Source organism: Pelodiscus sinensis, chromosome 6 (genome assembly GCF_052426305.1).
Source record: "Pelodiscus sinensis isolate ZL-2025 chromosome 6, ASM5242630v1, whole genome shotgun sequence".
Taxonomy (NCBI): domain Eukaryota; kingdom Metazoa; phylum Chordata; order Testudines; family Trionychidae; genus Pelodiscus; species Pelodiscus sinensis.
This window is the reverse complement of record NC_143057.1, coordinates 99,934,381-99,954,413: the sequence shown is the minus strand read 5'-3', so window position 1 is coordinate 99,954,413 and position 20,033 is coordinate 99,934,381. Positions and strand designations below refer to the sequence as shown.

The 20,033-nt window shown below is 41.1% G+C and overlaps 1 long non-coding RNA gene across 2 annotated transcripts in view; it reads left to right on the top strand.

The window, feature by feature from the left end:
• LOC142829768 (uncharacterized) overlaps positions 1–20,033 on the top strand; it is a 52,613-nt gene that overhangs the window by 19,813 nt on the left and 12,767 nt on the right. The window lies entirely within an intron of this gene.

Genomic DNA, 20,033 nt, shown 5'->3' with positions numbered 1-20,033 from the left:
GATCAAAATTGTTATGAAAAGTTATTAATGATTAGTTATTCCGTTTTTACTCAAATCTGCATTAGTGTCAGCTTTGTCCTTCTCTCCAATTCAGAGCTCTGCTTGTCCATAGCAGTTCTTCACATCTGGCTGAACTGTTCTTTTTACACATGAACTGTGATGTTTTAGATCTGATGTGTAATTGCTTTAGAGAATTGTTCAGAATAAAGCACAGAGCTTAATTCACCATTATGTAATTCCAGTTTTAAGCTGGTGCAGCTCCAGTGAGCTCTATCAGTACATTAGCCAGGTAGAATCATAGGGCTAAAAGGAACTGCAAAGGTCCTCTCATGAGTCTAACCCACTGCCAATATACAGGATTTATTGTGTTTAAGCCATCCAAAATGGGAGACCATAGTCTTCTTCTTTTGAAAACCACCAGTAAAGGACCGGCCACAACTTCCCTGGGCATCTGTTCCATTGTTCTTACAGTTAGGAAGTTTTTCCTGGGATTTCTGTAATTTTAACCCATTGCCTCTTGTTCTGCCCTCTGTGTTGAGAGAGAGAACTCTTTTTCTCAATCTCTTTTATAGCAACCTGTCAAGTACAGGTTAGACCTCCCAAAACCAGGACTCCCTCATCCGGCAACATCTGTCAGCCGGTGTTCCTGGACCAGTGAGTCCTGGCACCAGAGCCCCAGTGGTGCAGCAGGAACCATGGCAGGGCCATGGGATGTGGCAGCCATGGTAGTGGGGTCAGGGCCAGAGACACAGCAGATGTAGCAGCCCCAATTGCAGACACAGTACCCGTGGCAGCCCCTGTAGTGGGGCCGGGGTCAGGGACACGGTAGCCCCGATAGTGGAGCTGGGGTAGGGGCAATCCAGGCTGCTGGGCCCACAGCAGCATGGCAGCCCAGAAGGAGGGCAGCTGGGGCTGGCAGCAGGGAGAGAAGGTGGTCTGGAGAGCTGGTAAGAGGGGACCTCCTCTGGTCCAGCAAATTCTCTCATTCGGGACTGGTCAGGTCCCAAAGGTGCTGGACCAGAGAGGTCCAACCCGTACTCAAAGCTCACCATTATGTCCCCTCACAATTTCCTCTTTTCCAGACCAAACATACCCAGTTCCTTTAGCCTTTGCTCATATGGCTTGCCTTCCATCCCTATGATCATTGTTGTTGCTTCCCTCTGGATTCTTTCCACTTTCTTTGCATCTGTTCTATACAGGCAGTCCCCGACTTATGAACTTACAAACGGGGCTTTCTTACCCCGGAGCTCGCAGGCAGTGGTCTGCCACCTCAACCTCCGGGGCGAGAAAAGCTGCTCGCGGTGTCCCTGGTCTGCTGGAGACCGTCCCCAGCAGACCAGAGGTACCGGGAGCAAAGCCGCAGCGGTGTGGGGTCCCGCGCCAGAGCAAAGCCTCAGAGGCGCGGCACCCCGCCACTGCAGCTTTGCTCCCCGTGTCCCTGGTCTGCTGAGGGGAGGGTGCAGCTAGTGTGCCCCCCCCCAGCAGACCAGGCTTTTGTTGTGGACCCTGGGGAAGAGCAGCTGGGGCGCTGCCGGTTGGTCCCGCAGCGCCGCTCTGGGCACTACTGGACCAACCCGGCAGCACCCCAGCTGCTCTGCCCCAGGCGTCCCCGATTCAGCCGCTGCTGAAACTGACCAGCGCTGACTACAGGAAGCCGGAGGCACAGTTGCTCTGCCCCGGGCTTCCTGGAATCAGCCGCTGATCAGTTTCAGCAGCAGCTGACTTGGGGACTTGGGGTTCTTAAGTTGAATCTGTATGTAAGTCAGAACTGGCGGTCAGTTTCAGCAGCGGCTGAATCTGGATGCCAGTTCCGACTTACATACAGATTCAACTTAAGAACAAACCTACAGTCCCTATCTTGTACATAACCCGGGGACTGCCTGCATATTGGTGACCAAAAGTAGACACAATATTCCAGCTTAGGCATAACGAGCATTGAGTAGACCAGTGCTATTACCTCCTGTTACTTGCTTGCTATGCCTCTGTTAATGCAACCTAAAATTGCATTTGCTTTTTTGTAATAGCATTGAATTGCTGACTCATGTTGAGTTCATGATCCATCATTACTCACAGATCTTCCCAAGCAGTGCTCCTGCCAAGTCACTTATCATCCATTCTGTATTTGCGCATTTGTTTATGATTTGTTTCATTTGTCTTTGTTGCATTTCATTTTGTTGTCCTTAGCCCAGTTCTCAGATTTATTGATATCCCTCTGAATTTTAGCTCTATCCTGCAAAGCGTAGGCAGCCCCCTAGCTTTGTGTCATCACTATCCTCTATATTCCTATATCTAGGTCAATTAAAAAAATGTTAAACAACATTGGACACAGAACAGATTCCTATGGAATCCCACTTGAGACCTCCCTCCAATCTAATACCATTCCATTAATAAAAGACAGGACTATGTAGCACTTTAAAGACTAACAAGATGGTTTATTAGATGATGAGCTTTTGTGGGCCAGACCCACTTCCTCAGATTAATATGTGGAAGAAAATTATTAGTTACTCTTTGTTTGTGGTTGTACTGTATTGGCAATACATTAACAGGGAAAGTTAACAGCATAGGCTCCTTTTTCAGCGTCCCTCCTCACCAGCTCTCTTACCAATAGTTATATATGTCTGTTTCCTGCAATTTTCTGTTTTCTTTCACACACATAGAAAAGGTAAGACATTTGCCAAGAATCATATTGTACCTCAGTGGTAAAAAGATAATTGCAGGGATTTCACCAGTTTACACCTGCTGAGGATCTGACTATGTCTCCACACTTCAACTTGAAATTCAATACACTAGTGCCAAGAACTACACTTAGGGAAGAGAAACTAAATGTACAATTATAAAATGGAAAAATAACTGGGTAGGGGGTAGTACTGTTGAAAAGGATCTCAGGATTATACTGGATCGTAAGTAGACTATGATCCAAAAATGTGGTGCAATTGTGAAAAAGGCTAATGTAATTCTAGGGTTTATTAACAGGAGTGTCAAATGTAAGACATGGGAGGTAACTATCCTACTCTCCTCAGTGCTGGTGAGGCCTCATGTGAAGAATAGAGTCCCATTCTGGGCTACACACTTTAGGAAAGATATGTATACATGCTAGAGAGTCCAGAGGAGAGCAACAGAACTACAAAGATTTAGAAAACCAGACCTATGAGGAAATGTTAAACATCTTAGCATATTTAGTCTTGAGAAAAGCAGACGACTGTGGGAGGATCTAACAGCTTTCAAATATGGTATGGGCTGTTATAAAAATGGTGGCAGTCAATTGTTCTCCATGTTCACTGAAGGAAAGACAAGAAGTAATGGGCTTAATCTGCAGCAAGAGAGATTTAGGTTAGCTATTAGGAAAAACTTTAAAATTTATAAAGGGAGTGGAGCTCTAAAATAGGCTTCTGAAGGAAGGTGTGTAATCCCCAGCACAGGAAGTTTTCATTATCAGGTTGGACAAACACCACTGATGGTCAAAGTGTAGTTGGTCCTGCCTCAATGCATTGGGCTGGGCTCAATGATTTCTCAAGTCTCCTCAAGCCCTACATTTCTATGAGTCTATAACCAGATCACTAATTCCCCCAAAGCATCCTTGTGTTGTAATTTCAAAAATGAGGTCTCTTGGATATAAGTGAGTGTAAATACTTATACATACAAGAAGGACTACACAACCACTCACCTTTGTTTGCCTCAGTGTCCTCAGCTGTAAAATGGGGAAAAGGATACTCACTGTTTACTGCCATACACAAACTCTCAAAAGAAAATCAGTCACAAACAAAAGTATTAAAAAGAGTGCCTAACAAGAAATATATATTTTGTAGATGTTTTGGAGAAGTTCTACCTACGCATGTTCAGAGTCTTAGTTCACGCAGTTGGAACAGGTGCTGGGCACACGTATGAAGAAAGGAAGGAGTGAAGAAGGAATCCTTTTTGTGGACTATGAAGTGACTACAAAGTGGCTCTTCAGAGACTACTGTAAGAGGTTTGCTGGAGTAGTGTCTATGGTCCCTTGAATGCAGGAATGAAGATCAAAGGAGATGGATACGAGCAGATCTTCTGATTTTTGAACTTCCCCATATGCACTCATGTCCTGCCTCAGCCTGTATCCCACCAGCCTCATACTGGTGTGTCAAGTTCTTACAGAACAGGAATCCCTTCCCGCACCAAATCCTTCCCTCCCCGACTAAATCTTGCTCCTCCATGGGCAATGGAACAAGATTGCTTTTGCTACTCAGGGACTCACTTCAGAGGCAGGAGCAATCCCAATGTATTCTGTTGCACCACCACAAGCCCTAACCACATCTGCTGCTACTGTGGCAGTGGTGGTGACCGGAGCGCAGGCCCTTTAAATCACCACTGGAGTGCCGCACACTCTGTGTGGCTCTCAGGGCTGGAGGGGGCGGGAAGGAGACTGCATTCCGGGCAGCACAAAAGACCAGCTGTACCAACCCTGCTCCTTCCTCCCAAGGCTCTGACTTTTCCGGGACCGTGGAGCTGGGCCCACCTCTACCTTGCCCAAAGGCCCATGGAGGCTCTCCTGGCCCTAACTCAAAGTTTGCAATAATCTTATCAAGAAACAGCAACCAACGATCAGTGCAACCTTTCTATTTAAGGGTTTCACACATTTTCTTTGCATGTGTCTGTTTGGTATCTCAATTTCAAGCTAACACATAAGGAGTAAAAAGCAGCACCACAAAGGGCCTCTTCCCAAAGCCACTCCAAAATGTTGCTCTCTCATAGGATTTGGATACCACTTTTGGCATTGCAGCACCTCTCTCTCTTTCTCAGTGCTGTCACTTGGTACCATCCATCAAAACAACACCTCCAGAAGTACAGTGTAGTGTCAGTGCTGGCTGCCAACCTGAGAAAATCAGCCATAATCATAAATACCCAGGGCCCTTTGCTTTCCTTATTTGTCACTGAACAATCTATACAGGACACACTGGCATTGAAGCATTCCTTGTGGGGACGTCTAAAGGTACACATATTTTGGATTGAAGTATGTGTAAATTTAACGGAGCGGTTTGATTCAGCTGTCCCATGTGCAAAACAATCAGCATTAAAACCCATGAGTATTCAGAGCTTCAATAGCTTGATATAAACTGTTTCTGCTGCCTCTCACATGGGAACACTCCCTTCTTGTCTGAACAACAGAAGATGGTTTCTAATGGAATGGCTGGATAAATGTCATTAGGGGATATTTGCTGTACAAATTACACTTGACATCAGTAAGTAAACATGTCTTTGAACTAAAATGACAGAAAACTTTGGGACATCTAGGGTACATCTAAACTACATGGCTCCATCGACGGAGCCATGTAGATTTGTTGTTTTGGCAAAGGCAAATGAAGCCGCGATTTAAATGATCGCGGCGTCATTGAAATTTACATGGCTGCCGCGCTGAGCCGACAAACAGCTGATCAGCTGTTTGTCCGCTCAGCGCGCTAGTCTGGACGCTCCCCTGCCGACATCAAAGCCCTTTGTCGGCAGCCCCGGTAAACCTCATCCCACGAGGAATAACGGGGCTGCCGACAAAGGGCTTTGATGTCGGCAGGGGAGTGTCCAGACTAGCGCGCTGAGCGGACAAACAGCTTATTAGCTGTTTGTCGGCTCAGCGCAGCAGCCATGTAAATTTAAATGAAGCCGCGATCATTTAAATCGTGGCTTCATTTACCTTTGCTGAACAAACAAATCTACATGCCTCTGCCGACAGAGGCATGTAGTTTAGACGTACCCTCAGAGTCCAGGTTTCTGCTGGAGCCCAGATGTCTACACTGCCATTTCATAACCCCACAGTCCAAGCCCCACAAACCTGAGTCAGCTAGTCTGGGACAGTTGCAGCCATACTGCAGGTCTTACCACAGTGTAGACATAACTTAAAGGACTTAGGATAAAAAGTTCAAAAGTGCCTTACTGACTTAGGAACCCAAGTGACATTTTAATATCTATTCTGATACACCTACTCTACACTCCCACATCTCCTGTTCAGCTAGTTAGTTACTTAGTATCCTGTATGGAAAAAAACATTTCTACAATGCTGATCAGTTTAGACTTAGTTACCGTGCCGTAAAGGAAAACTGGAATCTGTATTAAAAGGCAAACACTTCCAGAAGGACATCAATAAGGCATATTAGGATTGACTTTTCAAAAGCATTCAGCAGCGACCTCACTCCTTCCCCACTGAAGTCCTTGAGATTTTTACCATGGATTTCAATGATAAGTGGCCAATGCTGTGGACTTAGGAAAATTGTTTTCTCCACCTTTTAATAAGTTGTCAGACCTGTCCCATCCATAGGATGGTTCAGGGCAGTCACCCCAGACACCACACTTCGGGGTCCCTGCAGGGGTTGCCTCAACCGTCCTATGGATGGGGCCCTGGGATAGCCTGGAGATTACCAGGGAGGTTGTCAAAGGGCATCAGCAGGGGTTCTCCCTTCCTTGAACCCAGAGTCACCCAACAGCCTGCTCCATTTGATGTCCCACATTTTTTGGTGCCCCATGCAGCTGAGTGCTTTGTGTATTGGGAGGGCCAGTCCTGTTCAGGAGCACAATAATCCTGTGCACACTGCTTTGAAGGACCATTTTAGATTTAAGTACAACAATCAAATTTATTTCACAAATTTAAATCTCACAGGGCAACCTGATTTTTACCTGCTTAATGCAAGGGCAAAAAATAGGTTTTATTGGCTTGAGCCCTATAATTAAACTAGCTGAGTTTTTAGAGATTTACAGAATTAATCACACATTGATCAGTTGGAAAATGTAACACTGCATGGAAATTCTTCTACTTGTGAATCTTCATATTGGTGTAGTGTGTGACCCAATGGGCTTTATACCCAACTACAAAATTCTTTCCTTCAATGTGATTATTAAAAGAAAATGTAAATTTACAATAAGGACTTAAAGTTTCTTCCCCCTTAGTGAGTAAAATTGAGACAGCTGAACTCCAAGTTGCAACTTCCCATCAATTTTTTGCAACTATATTTTTCTTTTAAACACTCTTTTTGAAATGTTGAACACAGGGAAGATTGCACAGATGCTGACTCTGTTTGCAATGGCCTAAAAAAGCAAAGCACAAGCTTTAATCTGATGTCTAGGCTGCATTTAAAAAATTGGATTGAAAAGGATTAGATTAGATTAGACCTTCTGGATTTAAAAATGTTAAAACTCCATTTATGCTTTAACATAATCTCTTTCCATTCTCTGGAGCCATCAAGCTGAGCACTGGCCCTTGCTAGTATTTTTATTATTATTATTAAATTTGCTTCTTTTTTCATTTTAGCATCCTGGTTTCATATTTGTAATAGCAAGAAATCCTCTGAGACAGATCTAAAATTTCTTTTTTGACCTGGTGAATGGAAGGGCAGGCACTTAAGCCTCTTGCTTTTACAATGATTTTATATATTTGTGCAGAGTCACAAATGTAAATATTAATAGCTAGTTTTTAAAACCAAATAAGAGTGAGTGCTTTTAAGGACTTTGAAGGTTTGTGAAAGCATGATCATGTTTTATAGCACAATTTATTTATAATGCATTATTATGAAGAAATGCTCAATTTAAAAAGCAATCATGCACTTTACTAAACCTGAAGTACCTATTACCTACAGCATCTGTAAATAAAAAGGAATTATAATATTTGCTACTACCTTGTAGTTCAAAATTCAGATAGGTTTGCATTGTGCATAAAACTGAAAATCAAATATTATTTGTGGTTATAGGACAATGCATCTCAGGAGGAAAAATTGAGAATATTAATATCCTTTACATGGTCAATATGATATTTAGAAAAGCAATTGTAAAATTCCAGCTATTTTTTTTTGAAAATTCTATGGTGCATACTAGATTACCAGTTTTTCATTAAAACCTCCCCACTGATAATGGCCGTGGGACTCTGCATTAATCTCTACAAGCAACTCTTAAATGTTATGGAGCCGTTGACATCCTTACTTCTGGAGGAATTCTGCACCACTTTGCATGTGCAGAATTCATGTCTTTTGCAGATTCTTTTTTCTATGCAGAAAATACATTCTGCTGGAGAGACTATTGCAGTTACACCTTTCACCCAACTGGGTCTTGTGTGGTGATACAACAGAGGGCAGCAGGAGTAGTCTTCCCTGGCGAAGAGAGAGGGAGGAGTAGATGCTGAGTTCCTCATAGATTCTTGCCTGCAGAGCAAGGTAATGGAGCATGGGATACAGGACGGGGACACACAGTGCAGGGCACATGAGGCTTCTGGGTGGAGATAGGAAGGGTTATGTTGATTGAAATTTGGAAGGACTGTCAGGAGCAGGGACTGAATTGGAGTATGGTGCAGGGATGCATGTGGAAAGGAGACAGAATAGGTGTGGGATGCATGGACACATGAGAGTGGAGGGTGCAAGGACTCATGGGGATGGAGGACAGGAGCTGGCTGAGTTGAGGTGCAGTGACACATGGGAATGAGGGTGGGGTACAGGAATACATGGGGATGGGGAATGGGATGCAGGAATACATGCGGATGGAGAGAGGATGGCTGGCTGAGGGTGGATGCAGGGACATATGGAAACAAGAGCAAGACTGACTAAAAAGGTCAGCCAGGGCCTGCATGGGTAGTCTCCCCAGCTCCCTATCAATCTTCTAGCCCTCCACAAATTTCATACATCTCCCACCAACATCAACTCTCTGGTTCATTCTCAGGTATCTTCCCAGCAATTGCTTCCTTTTACCACTGCTTCTGAGGATTGTAGGGAAATCTGTATTGTAGTTGAAATGACTTATTACTCAAAGGTCTGTATTAATATGCCCAGTAAGGAATCTATTTATCATAAAAACATTCCTGAATCCTTTTTGTTGCCTATATTGTTACAAGCATATTTGCAGACTGGCATTTTGAAATAAATTATAAAAACAATTGAAATTGTAGTAATTATATTGCATTATTTTGATGAGTAAAATATGCAGAATTTTGCTGATTTATAAAATATTATGCACAGAATTTTTTATTTTTTTGGTGTAGAATTCCCCATGTGTAAACAAGTCCTATTTCTATTCTGAAATTGTTGCCAGCCCTTATTAAATACATACTAGTTCAATTTTTCCTTGAGTAACTTTGTGCGTTCTCTTCCCAATGAAGTGCTTCCTGGAAAGATTTAAAGGTCAGCCTTCAAATCTCTTATTTAAAACTCATCTCTGCCTGGATAATTATAAAGCACTTGACAATAGATGGGCAATTGGTTAGCTGACTCCACCTATTGGCTCTTGTTCTCTACTTGATAGCCTTTTGGGGGAGGGATGCCATGTTTTTTAATGTGTATAGTACCTTTACCACGGGGCTTCTAAGTGATAGTGTTATACAAATAATAAAATACATACAGTCATCTGAAAAGCTGATGTGGAATGTTAGCAATTCTTGTTACTATGTTCTAGTTTCTGTATACAGAAATATTTAACTATAAACTAGTTTATAATGTGGTATATACATTCTGACTACTATTTATGACTAGTCATGGACAAGTCAGGTTATTTTTCACTCAGACATGAGATATAAACACGCCTATAAATCAGAGAAACCCATAGGACAGCATTAGTTTACTTAAGAAGAGGCTACACAAAATTAATTGCAGCATAACTAGTAAACTAGGAATATATAAATATAATCTGAGCAGTATTTATGTTATAGAAACATTGGTGGCAATACTTCAGTGTGAAAAGGTATATCTCATTACTGTTTTCAGCTGACCATGTAGATTTCTCAGACATTTTCCTTTGAGGCTGAAATTTCAAAAGGCTGGCTTCAGCCTACAAGTTTGTGTGCTCTTTTATTCATTCTTTCACTTTATTCTTCTTTCTTTTGTGTTATTTGAGAGAAATTATCTGTTATTCCTGAGTTTGAAAAAATGGGGGGAAATGTCTACATGTTAAAAATACATTTTCCAGCTCAAAATACTTAAAACAAAACAACCTTGACACTTTCCATATGGGTTGATTTAGTTGGGATTGGTCCTGCTTTGGGCAGGGGGCTGGACTTGATGACCTCCTGAAGTTTCTTCCAGCCCTATGATTCTATGATTTTATGATATTCTCCAAGAGTTTTCAATGAGAAATGCAACCCATCTACTTTATTTTTAAATTAATTTGCTAATTTTAAAGCTTAAGGAAATGATTCAGGAAACTAGATGCCTAAATTTATGCCAGTGTGTAAAAAGTCCCCTAGTTGAAAAGTGCTTAACATTAGGCTCATATTAAAAGCACTTTGCCTAAGGGCTAAATTTTCTTCTAGAGGAGAATACTCTGGTTGCTGTTCAGAACTGAGCTCTTTTGAAAATCAGACTTTTACTTTCAGCCAGGACTGGAAATGTAAGTTGAAAACATTGTAGGAAAGGTTGTTTCAAGACTAAAATTATTAGCTGTCCTGATGGCTAGCAGAAGGTTTATGTAATTTAAGTGCAATTTAAACTGATTATATTTACAAACAGAATTCCCATTCCAGGAAAAATTCCAATATTTTTACAATGTTTTTTTGATTAGGGACAAAAACTAAAAAATTTGTAATTTTAAATGGACTATAAATTTCCACTTAGGTTTCTGTGTTTGTCTGAGACATTGCAGTGCCTTCTGTTTATGGTAGTTTTGGGTGCTTCATAGTCCTGTTCACCCTGATGCGCTGGGCCCCCATATGGAGGAAAAAGGGCCCGGAGGCTCTGGAGGGCACACTGCAAAATTTGATAAGTGTTTGGGAAGGGTCTCATGTTACAAGTTTGTACTAGGCCCGAAAAAATTTATGCATGGGTCTTGATGATGGCCAGTGCTCCCCAGCTGAATTGCATCTCCTGTTATGCATCATGGTGTCTTACTACTGCAGAACTGCCATGATAAATCTTCAGAGCCCCTGTGGTGCATCATGTGGGTACTGTTTTTAAAAGCCTGTTCCATAGTATCAGCCATAGCTGGAAATAGAAGTCTGGTAACACAGTAGGAAATGCTATTGAAAATTCAGGGATAAAATTTCCCTCTGTACTGAGGGCCAGCACAAAGCCTTTATGATTTAAAATCCATTTACAGTAAGCATTATTTTTAAGGCTTAAGTTAGATTTAAATGTAGCGTAGGCCTTGAGCTGAGATCTTTGTAGAAGGGGATTTTTACCCAAATTTCCAGATGTACCTTTGTACATCTTACAGGCGATATCCTTAGCAGTATAAATTAAAACAGTGCCATTAGAATCAATGGACCTATGCTAATTTACACTGGTTGATGATGGTCTGGCCCATTCATTTTAAAAAGCTTTAGTAAACATTAGCGTATTAAGAGTCAGTTATCATTTATCACTATTTTTAAGAGAGTGGGTATATTCACAAAATAATTTACTTGAACATTCTTGTTTTTTACATGATCTGAAAGTGTTCCGTGGAATCACTCTCAGAGAAACACATTAACTGGCTGCCCTGGTTTGTTTATTTACCGGTGCAGTGGCCACGGAGTTTTGCGACTCCCATTGGCTCTGTTTTGTCCTTTGCAGCCAAAGGGAGCTGAGGGAAGTAGTAGCCCAGCCCACGCCTCTTCCCATTGCTCTTGTTGGCTGCAAAGGACAAAACTGAGCCAATGGGAGCCGTGAGGCTCCGTGGCAGCAGCACCGGTAAATAAACAAACCAGGGCAGCTAGTTAATGTGTTTCTGAGAGTGACTCCATGAAACACTTTCAGAACCACTGTTATAAAGCATATCATAAATGCCATGTGATTTAAAAGATACATTACAGCGGCCTTTATTATCCTCTTATTTATACTGATGTAAATCAGAAGAATTTCCTTTAAAGCCAATAGAGTTATAGTGGCATAAAACAAATGTAAGTGAGAAGGGATTCATTATACTTAAATTGAACTTCATTCTAAAGTGTGACATATTTTTATAGTGTTTACACTATTAAACAATTAAAAATACTCATCTAGACAGCTGCACTGGATTGGATTTCCTTAGATAATATCTTTTTCTAGTCAATTTCACAATCTTTTAATTCTGTCCTGTGTTTTCTGGTCAATCCTACAATCTTCTCCTTCCATCTTCTACTCAGTTTGCTAACAGATATTGATTGACTAAACTTAAAATAAATACTAGAATAGAATCTTACAAAATTCTAACAATGGGATATAATTATTATACATTTCTAAAAAAACCAGCAAGCCTACAATCTCTATTCTGCTATTGATTGCTGAAATTATTGAACTGTATTCATCTGAATTATAGGTTGCATTTATTATATGGAAAGGATGCTAAGTTAAAATCTATAAGAATCATCTTTAACTATGCTCCATTTTGTAAATTAACATACTTCAAAAACAAAAACAAAAAAAATCGCAGAAGAAAACATTCCAAACTATTCATTTTACATTTTTCTGCTGTCCGTGAAATGTTATGTGCATAGAGCAGCATTTACAAGTGGTGCACTTCTTACAATAGAACAATGCTGTAAAAACTATTTTGATAATGATTTAGCACAGCCAATGTTCTGACAATTTTACTTTTCCTTAATCCTCAGACAACTTGTCAGACAGTTGGATTTTATGAAATTGCAGAGCTATTCCTCTGACTCGTGCTGACAGACCAGAAAGATCTCAACTTCAAACCTCCACTTAGAAAGATGAAAGGCTGAGTATCTTTTGGAGATGAGAGAGAGAAAGTATTTTAGAGTCCAGGAGAAGCCCTAAGAATAGCCAACCTGGGAAGAAGCTAAGGTTTAGGACAATCCTCATAAATACAATTGATTCTTTTTGCTTAAATTAAGTCTCTGAAAAAAACAAAGAGAAACAACAGTAGGGTGGTGAGTTTTAACAATAATCTATTGTGTTGGCAACGATTCAGAAAATCTGCAGTACAACCATATTTTTCTAATATTCTTATTAATACAGTTTCTGGGGGGTTATAAACCAGCTAAAAGATTAGATCCAACAGTTTGGACTTCATCCTTTTGCAACAGAAACTTCAGGTCTAGTTAAAATGACAGTTCATTAGAATTAATATAAATTACAATTATATTGTATAGCAAACAAGAACAAATTCTAGCCCACAAAACTTGGTACCCAGAAAAACCTCCCGGGGGCTATTTTAAATAGAGTAATATCTAGTCATGACTTTAAATCCAGAAATTGTCTTCCTAAGGGATGGAGCTCTTATTCCTCACATGTAGTTCACATGATCAGCTTTACCTTAATTAGTCTACTAATCAGGAGACAAGATGTCTCTGCCTTCCCCTGTCTTCCCAGGGATATAATGTCACTAGCAATGTGGGTATATAAATATTATCTTAGAAGCCCCATAAGGGTAATAAGCTTTTTCCAAAGCAAGTAAATTTCATTTTGAAACCGGTAACAGAGATTAGAGAATAATAGAAGAGAATCTACCCCAACTATCTCTCTCTATATAACTAGGGCTCCAATTCAGAAAAGCAACCCTAGTCGGGAATGCATTTAAGAATGTTTAACTTTACATTGCGCTTTCCTTGTCAGAAACCCAAGTTTGGTGCATAATATATTACAAAGAATCAAAGACATAAATAGGTTTGGTCAAAAAAATTCCATCAAAAATGTTTTATGACAAAAGGTTGGGTTTTCATATTTTTGGTGAAAACTCTGTTTTTCATGGAAATTTTCAGGTTTTGGTTGAGAGAAATGAACACCCAAACACCAAAATATTTTGATTTTGATATGCTGATGCTGTGACTCATGGAAGTTGTAGTTCAATTACCTACTATTGCCATTCTTCTCCCATTCTTCCTCATCCAGTCTACATTTCCCTAGATAAACTGTGTCCAAGGATACCCATTAAAATCTCAGAGGAGTGACTATGGCGTATCATGTAAGCAGCAGTATGACTCTGTTCCCAGCCTTTAGAGAGAAATAGGACCATAAGTTTCTGCAGCAGCATTTCCAAATACGACATTTTTATTTGTTTGAATTTTTGTCAAAAACTGAATTTTTCCACAAAACCACACTCCCTCTGTTTTTCAACTACCTATAAACTTAATTCTCTACCGCTCTCCATATTTAGGGCTCCTCTCTATAAGATTGTTGCAATTTGATCTGAATGGTTAATTTAGGTTTATCTTAAATCAATGAAGAACAGATTTAAGCAATATAAATGTGTTCACACTGTCTTTTAAAGTGATTTATCTGTATTGGTTTAAAAACAGATTCAAGTTATACTATCATAACTTATGGACAAGCCCTTAATAATATTCCTTTGTGATACAAACTACTCTTAGATGCAGTCTCCAAAACTCTGTTATTATTCCAAATCTTACTTTCTTTTGTATATATAATATAAATGGTTTAGCAAATGATCCTCGTAAATTCCATTGGTGATCTGTTTATTGTGGGTAACATTCACAGAAAAAAATAAGAGTACTGAGGCTATGTCTACACCTCCGAGGGTTTTTTTCAGAAAAACAGCCGTTTTTCCGAAAAAAAGCTTCACTTACGTCCACAAAGAAAAATCAAAAGAACAGAGGGTTTTTTTTCCTGATATTGGTAAACCTCTTTCTATGAGGAAGAAGCTTTTTTTCAAAAGAGCTCTTTCCCAAAAAAGGTGTGTGTGAATGGGGAAAAGAGAGTTCTTTCAAAATAAGAGGAAAGAGGAAAAAGCACAGGTGCCCTAGTGGCCACTCTGTCCATAGTAATCACAGCTTAAATGAGAGATAGCATCTACACTGAATGGATGCTTTCTTTTGGAAGAAATTTTCTCCGAAGATCTCTTTCGGAAAAGCTTCTTCTGAAAGAAGCCTGCGGTCTAGACATAGCCTTAATCAGTTTACTTGTACCCTAAAAACTTAATGAAATGAGAAGTATCTGTGTCAGAAAGACAAAAAACTCCTCCACATAACAGAAGAACCCATAAATGACCACTCTAAAAATATAACTTATATTTTGACCTATGACTCACTCCATGACATTAATTCTTCAATGTGAGGAATTAATGTACTGAAGAATCAATATGCTTTCAGAAAGATACTACATCAGTATGTTTCTTTGCTGGTCAGCATTTCTATTATTAACAATTTATGTTAGCAGCAGCCTCCGGGCATTGGGCAGTATTTGAATTTATTTTCCCATTGTACTATTCTTGGCTGAGCAATACTTTGTGGAATCTCATGTAGGAGACCACAATCAAACCATGTTCTTGTCAACCCAAGATTATAAAAACAAATCACATAATAAACAGGTTGTTGAAGTTAATGGGATCGGCTATGATACCCGAGGTTTCCTCATCTATTGTTGCTCTGGTGACCTGGACTGAATCAGAGATTCCGATATAATACTAATTCTCAACATTAATATTTCAATTGGGTTTTTGTGTGTGCAGTGTGCATACATCCTATATCAGGTTGAAATGTGATGATAGCTGTTAAGTTGGATGTGGCTTTTTTCTTAAAACAAAACTGATTGAAAAGGTTATTCTCAGTTAAATTAACAGAAATGTTACTTGAACTTCAGGGAGAATTCCTATAATAAGTACAATGGATGTGAGCTTTTGTAATATGACAGAATTAATTTACAATTGACTTAATATATTAGAATGGAATAAGCCCAGCCAAAAAGGTCAGATCAGAATCCTGTTCCAAATTTCTCCAAAGACTGGGAATATATTCCTGACCAAAAAAAAAAACCCTCTAAAAAGAGTGGGTGGCTTTATTCCACCTTTGTTATATATGGATTTTGGGTGGCTGTCAGTACCAAAAAGGCCCCACATAAAATGCAAACTCCCAGAATCTTTGTAGTACTGAATGCTATGATCCTGACACCTCCCAGCACTGAACTTCTTAGCCCCAGAACACTCTACAGAGAGGCCTATGAGGGAGACAGTATTGGGCTGCCATTAATCATGGGCTGAGGTAACTCACCCTATGAAGCTTGCAGCTCTTTTATACCGTTTCTATATACCACAGAGTGGGGAAAAGAATTTAGCCCCTGGATATGTTCAGATTTGAAGTTCTGATTCTTCAGTAATATGACCTTGATTAACATAGTTGCTAAAATCTTGAGCCATTGGTGCAAATACTGCAGCTCCACTGGTGATAGCCTCACTAGGAGTGCACCACAGATTGGCCACCAGGGTTATAATTACTTTTATCACCTATACCAGTAGTTCTCAACCAACAGTACATGAATCCCTGGGGGCATTGCAACTCTGAAAAGGGTCATGGAATGGGTCATGGGGAAGTTGCAATTGCAGGGATGGCAAATAGGGCAACTGCCCAGGGCCCATGCTGCAGGGGTCCCCACAAAGCTGTTACATGCTTCAGCTGTGGGAGGTGGGACTCTGGCTTCAGCCCTGCTACCTGGGCTCTAGTTTCAAACTAGGCAAGTGAAAAGTAGGCTGTCAAGTATAACACTGAACTGTAAGTACAATATTTATACGGGCTGAACCTCTTAAATCCAGGACCTTCTGGTCCAGCAACATCTGTGATTTTGTTAGACCAGAGAGCCCCAGAGCCCGGGAATGTGAGCCAGTCAGGGAGTCCAGCAGAAGAAAGCCCCACGATCAGAGTGGTGAGCCCTGACCCCAGAAAGCACTGGCCAGGCAAGGCAACAGCAGGATCAGTAAGCCCCGTCCCTGTGGCACCCCGTCCTAGTGTGGCAGCAGGGAGACAGACACGGAGCCCCAGCCCCGGGGAGTTGTGGCAGGGCACGGCAGCAGTGGGGCCACCGGCAGCCGATGAGCCCTGTCCCCAGGAAGCCCCAGGCAGCACAAAAGTGGGGCAGCCATGGAGCCCCATCCCAGAGAAGCCTCAGTGGGGCAGAGCAGAAGCAAGACTGTGGCAGCTGGAGAGCCCCAGCCACGTGGTGGCAGTGTGCCAAGCCCAAGCCTTGTAACAGCAGGGCTGAAGTCCAGTGGCAGTGGGGCTGGAGCAGAGCAGCCAGAGGGGAAAGGCAGTATTTGAGAGACTGGTGGCAGGGGACCTCCCCTGATCTGGCAAATTCCCTCATTTGGGACAGGTCAGGTCCCGAGGGTGCCAGACCAGGGAGGTACAACTTGTATTCCAATCAATTCAGCCTATAATTATCTGGTAAAATGACAAAGTAAGCAGTATTTCATTAATGAGGCGCTGTGATACTTCCACATTTTTATGTCTGATTTTGTAACTATGTAAAGACACTAAGGGTACGTCTAGACTACAGGTTTTGTCGACAGAAGTTTTGTCGACAGATACTGTCGACAAAGCTTCTGTCGACAAAGAGCATCTAGACTACATTCAGTTCTGTCGACAAAGCAAGCTGCTTTGTCGACAAAACCCTGTAGTCTAGACACAACCCTACATGTAGTAACACCTTCTGTTGACAGAACTCTGTCAACAGAAGGCATTATGCCTAGTAAAATGAGGTTTACCAGCGTCGACAAAACTGCTGAGTTCTGTCGACGTTATGTTGACAGAACTCAGCGGTAGTGTAGACGCAGGTATAGTTTTGTCGACAAAAGTCACTTTTGTCAACAACTCTGTAGTCTAGACACACCCTAAAAGGTAGCTTTGGATATGATTTTGTTGAGGAAAAATTACACAAAATTCAGAGATCCTGGGAAAAAATGTACAAAAATCACAGTATGGTCCTGGCAGGGCTGAAGACGAAGCCATAGCCTCACAGTCTGGGACTGAACCTGGAGCTGGAGCAAAGAAGTTATGGAGATCTGCTGAAGTCACAGAATGTATGACCTCCATATCTTCCTGATTAAATCGTATCCTTAGACATCATACATGAGGGCTGCATCTATACTGGCATGATTTTGAGCAAATACTTTTAACAGAAGAGTTTTTCCATTAAAAGTATTTGCGCAAGAGAGTGTCTATACTGGCATGTGCCTTTGTGCAAAAGATTTGCTTTTGCACAAAAGCATCCGTGCCAGTGTAGAGGCTCTCTTGCACAAGAAAGCTCCGATGGCCATTTTAGCCATCGGGCTTTCTTGTGCAAGAAATTGATGTTACCTGTCTACATTGGCCTCTGGCGCAAGAACACTTGCACAAGAGGACTTATCCCTGAGCGGGAGCGTCAGAGTATTTGCGCAAGAAGCACTGAATTCATACAGTAGAACATCAGTGTTCTTGCACAAATACTCGCGGCCAGTGTAGACAGGCAGCAAGATTTTGCGCAAAAGCAATCACTTTGGCGCAAAATCTTGCCAATGTAGACAGCCGAGATGTTTCTGTGTTTCAGTTTGAAAACCCTGGCTGACAATGGATCAAGACTGACTGATATAAATATGTGGGGGCCGACCTTGAGCTCACTTATGTCTGCTTCAGAGCAATGTAATTTTGTCTACTTCATCTGACAGTCCTGATTTATATGCCTTCTGTCTTACTCATCATGTTTTACTTTGCATTTATACAGGCAGTTAACTTCTCTGAGGATTTGTTCCATACTCAGAACATGAGCAGCAATCTGAAACTAATTAAAAAAAAAAAAAACAGTGTCAAGTACCTCTGCCCAAATGGATGATATGTGGCGGGAGGGTCTTCTCTTTGCTGAGGGCTCTTTCGTTGGATTAGATTAGGGTCTCATTTAGTCGTCTTAAGCAGCTACTGATTGCTTAGATTGTATCAAATGCAAAACAATATTGTCATTGAGAATTGATTATCGTAGCTTCATTTAGCCATTCAGGGGAGCAAGAAGGAGGAAGGACACCACCTCTCATTTCATTGATCACATTGAGATGCCAGGCTTGTGCTCTGAGTAGAGGCTCGTAGCTCAGTACTCCCCGCTCATCCACCCCTTACTCATCAACTTTTGAGGTGCAAATGAGTTGCTTCACAGAATAGGTGATGGTAATTTACTTCTCCCTCAGCTCTGGACAGGAGCATGACTCTGAGGCATAATTCAACTGCTGGTTTGTTCCTCAGACAGTGGCAATTTGTACTGCCACTTACTCAGAGCTGATTGAAAAATTACAATCTAGCCCAGGGTTTCCCAACCCAAATATAGGTCGCCATTACATTTCAAAAGGGTTGCCAAGTGTCCCCCCCAGGTGGCTCTGCTCCCCCTCCTCCCCCCATTTTTGAATTGTCTTGGGTCACCAAGTCTTCCTGAATTGTCAAAATGGGTCCCCATCTGGAAAAGGTTGGGAACTGCTGATCTATCCCAAGATAATCCTTGTCACTCAAGGGAAGACTCCTTCACTTAGCCCATTTCTAAAATACATCCAATTGCTAATTCTCCTAGCTCTCATGCCTGCCTCCATGCACAAATTCTGATAGATACATTTTTCTGTTGTTAGATTTTTCTGCTGTCAGAACTTTAACATTTGATACAGTATATTACTTCTCCCCCCTCAACACAAAGAGTCACAGTCTTTGAGTTTATTCTCCTGGATCTCTCCGAAATCACAATTTGGTGAATTTTTCCACCCTATATGACTCTTCATTAAATTTTAACCTGCTCTCTTCTGTATCTGTCTGAAAATTCCATTAGTTTTAATTTCTCATTGAAGCCCCTGTGTCACAGAGACAACCAAGCAGTTTGCATTCTGTGGAAATTTAAATTAGAGGAAATAGAAATGCATCTGTTAACTCAAGATTGCTTAAATAATTTTTAATCCTTATTCCAATTGGATAGGAGAAGGGTTCCAATGGAGGGGAGACTAGCCATATAGTTCACTTTAGATCTGTTCCATTGGTATACCAAGACAATGATTGAAATAGTTCCAATTATGAGCGAGCAACATCATTGTTAGCTGCAAATAAGACCACTTCTTAGTGTTCAGTAGTATTAGTACAAGTCATATACAGGTCTTGTCCTCCCAGTCTTGCATCATCAGGGAGAAAAAGAGATGACATACACAGATGTGTCAAAGTAACACACAGTAGAGAGAGAAAAAATAAAAGAAAGGGAATATGGGAAGTAAAAACGAACATTTAAGCACACACATCAATGGCATTCATGGAAGAGAACATTCAATTCTTATTCCCTATGGCCATGTCTATACTAGGAAAGCATTTTGAAATTCCTAAATTCAACTTAATAACTCCCTATTTAACAAACTTGAACTTGTATGTCCACTCTACAGGGAAGCCTCAAAATTAGCCTGAAGCA